Source organism: Dromiciops gliroides, chromosome 5 (assembly GCF_019393635.1).
Source record: "Dromiciops gliroides isolate mDroGli1 chromosome 5, mDroGli1.pri, whole genome shotgun sequence".
Lineage (NCBI taxonomy): Eukaryota > Metazoa > Chordata > Mammalia > Microbiotheria > Microbiotheriidae > Dromiciops > Dromiciops gliroides.
Window position 1 is genome coordinate 282,771,396 of NC_057865.1, and position 4,360 is coordinate 282,775,755.

A 4,360-nucleotide genomic window follows, 5' to 3' on the forward strand; every position below is an offset into this window, starting at 1 on the left:
GCGCCATCTAGCTTTTGCAGCTCATTTTACAGATGAGTAAACTGAGGCAATCAGGGTGAAGTAATATCCCCAGGGTCACACAGCTAATAAACATCTGAGACCAGATTTGAACTCAGGAAGATGAGTCTTCCTGATTTCTATGCACTGCACCAATAGCTGTCAAGCTGACAAAAATTCTAGTCCCAGTCATACGTCTAGATATTATACTTGCTAGATCTCTACCCCTCCTCAACTGAGAATGAGTTGAGGCATTCTCCCTCCCCCCCATACCCCCCCCCCCATAACTATAACGTTCTTCTTCCTACTCTCCAACTACTAACCTTCCAGGATTCCTTTGAGTCCCAAACAAAATTCCGCCTTTTATAGGAAGTCTTTCTCAACCCCTCTTAATTCTAGAGCTTTACTTCTGTTAATTATTTCCTATTTATCCTGTATGGGCGGGAAGGTGGTGAGGTAGATAGAGTGCTGGGCCTGAAGTCAGGAAGAGTTATCTTCCAAGTTCAAATGCGGCCTAAGACATTTACTGGTTGTGCGACTCTGTCTCAGTTTCCTCATCTGTAAAGTGAGCTGGAGAAGGAAATGGCAAACCACACTAGTATCTTTACCAAGTTTTCTTGGTAAAGATACTAGTGTGACCCAAAAGGGGTCACAAAGAGTCGGACTGAAAAATAACAAATTTGTCCCGTGTAAAATTTGCTTTATATATATATATATTGGCATATTGTCTCCCTCATTAGAGTATAAGGTCCCCTGAGGGCAAGGACTGTCTTTTGCCCCCTTTTTGTATCCCCAGCAGTTGGCAGAATACCTGGCACATGGTAGGTGCTTAATAAATGTTTGTGAACTGGCAGACTAAAGTCACATTGACAGTGGGTAAAACTAGACTGAACTCTAGGCAAAAAGTTCCCTGAGGCCTTTACTTCTCTCCTGAATGTGTTCTCTCTCATCTTTGCTTATGCATTATATTAATATATACTTAGGGATTGTTCAGGTCACCTTAAGTGTCCATCTGGTCCAGAGTTATAATTAACGATATTGGCAGCTAGGGCCAACTCAGTTGTAGGGGGTGAAGGGAGAGGCCTCAGACCTTGGGGTCCCTGTGGTGGGTAGGGGGAGGCCCCAGGACTCACCAAGGCACAGAGAGCAAGATGGAGGCATCTGATGGAGGAGGTGACCTTCACCTGTGGTGCAACAACCAGGGGGAGGATGTATGATTTGGCAACACAACTGAAGAAGCTACGAGATGACAAACACTTCCTCTCCAAAGAGCTTCCTATTTTAGCTCACCAAGGGCTAAGTTCACTTGTTTCTACCTCCTGGAGCATTATACATGCTGTTAATGCCCTCTACATTCCAACCCCCTTTGACAAAGTCCCAACTGCCTGGGCCTAGTTATAGTTCTGACCTCATCCAATCCTTTTTTTTTTTTAATAGTTTTTTATTTACTTCTTTTGACAGAATAGGAAACTGAGGCCCAGAAGAACTTACCCAAGATTATATAAGCAACAAAGTCTGGCTTCAAAGTCAAGGTCCTAGGGGGCGGCTAGGTGGTGCAGTGGATAAAGCACCGGCCCTGGATTCAGGAGTACCTGAATTCAAATCTGGCCTCAGACACTTGATATTTGCTGGCTGTGTGACCCTGGGCAAGTCACTTAACCCCCATTGCCCCGCAAAACAAACAAACAAACAAACAAAACAAAAAACAAAGTCAAGGTCCTTTGATTCCAAATCCAGGATTATTTCTGATAGTGCCTGGACTTGATATTACCAAAGACCTGGATTCAAATCCTACCTCTGATACATACTGTGTGATTATGGGCAGATCACTTCACTTCTTACCTTCAGCTTTCTCATCTATGAAATAGGGTCTTAAATACTTGTGGTATTTACTTCCCAGGGTTTTTATACAGCTCAGATAAAATCTTGTCTGTTAAGCGCTTTGGAAACCTTAAGGAAGCAGGAATACAAATATTAGCAGTATGGCCTGGTGCACAGAGCTGACTTCAAAGCCAGGAAGACCTGAGTTCAAGTTCTGCCTTTGACATACACTGCTTGTGATTCTGGGCAAGGCTTTTCATCTCCCAAAGGTCTAGACAATCCTCTAAGGTCATAAGTTGCAGAGGGGGTTCCAACATGCATTGGCAAAGGTAGTTTCCTCACATGGGAAATCCCTATGCCAATTAAATCCCGGGTTCAGTCCTTAGCCCTATTATGACTCTCTATCTCTTCCTTTGGGAAGCCAATGGCTGAAAATTTCCTGCTGCTGAGAAAGGGCTGCATTAACTTCACACTATGTAAAGACGATTTCTCTACCAGGCTAATTTTTTTGGGGGGGGAGGTGAGGCAATTGGGGTTAAGTGACTTGCCCAGGGTCACACAGCTAATAAGTGTCAAGTGTCTGAGGTCAAATTTGAACTCAGGTCCTCTTGAATCTAGGGCCAGTGCTTTATCCACTTCACCACCTAGTGCCCCTTGGGCACTTTGTAAAGTGCTTAGCACAGTGCCTAGTACATAGTAGGCACTATATAAATGTTAGCCGTAATTATTATCATTATTATTCAAGAGTGAAATGTAGGGGGCAGTTAGGTGGCACAGTGGATAAAGCATCAGCCCTGGATTCAGGAGGACCTGAGTTCGAATCCAACCTCAGACACGACGCTAGCTGCGTGACCCTGGGCAAGTCACTTAACCCTCATTGCCCTGAAAAAAAAAAAGAGTGAAATGTAACCAAGTGATAAAATGATCCTGCCTGATAGCATATGCTACATCCAGTTCCTGTAGCCTACCACCTCTCTACCCAGAGGAGGAAAATGTGGCTCATTACCTGTTCTCCAGGGCTGAAATGGGTCACTGCATTTAATCTCCTTCTTAGGCTCATTTTCCTCTCCTTTATTCCAGTCACTGCTTCTATTGTTCTACTGGTTCTGCTTACTTCCCTGTGCACTGGGTACATAAGTCTTTCCATATGTCTCTGAATTCCTCATATTTATCAGTTCCTATGTTGTAAAAAGTATTCTGATACATTCCTATATCACAATTTGTTCAGTTGTTTCTCCTTCAATGAAGACCTATTTTTTCCTGTTTTTTCCATTTTTTTTAGTTTCTTTTTTTTTTTAATTTTTTTTTTTGTAAGGCAATGAGGGTTAAGTGACTTGCCCAGGGTCACATAGCTAGTAAATGTCAAGTGTTTGAGGCCAAATTTGAATTCAGATACTCCTGAATCCAGGGCCAGTGTTTTATCTACTGCGCCACCTAGCTGTCCTATAATTTCTTGATACTGCAAATATATATATATATATATATATGATGTGTGTGTATGCTACTATGAATATTTTGCATTATAACTTTCTTTTTTGTTTGTTTGTTGTTTTTTTGCGAGGCAATGGGGGTTAAGTGACTTGCCCAGGGTAACACAGCTAGTAAGTGTCAAATATCTGAGTTCAGATTTGAACTCAGGTCCTCCTGAATCCAGGGCCAGTGCCCCATTCACTGTGCCACCTAGCTGCCCCATAACTTTCTTTTTCAATAGTGTTTTTAGTTTTTCCAATTACATGTAAAGATAGTTTTCAACGTTCATTTTTGTAAGATTTTGAACTCCAAATTTTTCTCCCTCACTTCTCTCCAAGACAGCAAGCAATCTGATACAGGTTATACAGTAAAATCATATTAAACATATTTCCACTTTAGTCATGTTGTAAGAGAAGAATCAGAACAAAAGGAAAAAAAACACAAGAAAGAAGAAAGAAACAAAAAACAAACAAACAAACAAAAAAGGTGATCTGCATTCAGACTCCATAGCTCTTTTTCTGGATGTGGAGAGCATTTTCTCTCATGAATCTTTTGGAATTTTCTTGGATCATTGTATTACTGAGAGGAGCTAATTCTATCACAGTTGATCATCACACAATGTTGCTGTTCCTGTGTACAATGTTCTCCTGGTTCTGCTCACTTCACTCAGCATCAATTCGTGTAAGTCTTTCTAGGTTTTTCTGAAACCTGCCTGTTCCTCATTTCTTACAGCATAATAGAATTCCATTTACATTCATATACCACAACTTGTTCGGCCATTCCCCAATTGTTGGGCATCTCCTCAATTTCCAGTTCTTTGCCACCACAAAAAGAGCTGCTGTAAATATTTTTGTACATATGAGACCTTTTCCCTTTTTTATGATCTCTTTGGGCTATAGACTAAAGAATTAATTGTTATTTGAGGTTTTTATGCCTCAGCGCTCACTGGCCTGGGGCTCCGCAAACCGCAGGGTGTTCCACCCACTGGTTGTAGCTGTTGCCAGGGCTCTGGCACCTCATGTCATCACCACTCGCCAAAGCTTACATGGGCCTGGCAAAATTATAATGATTG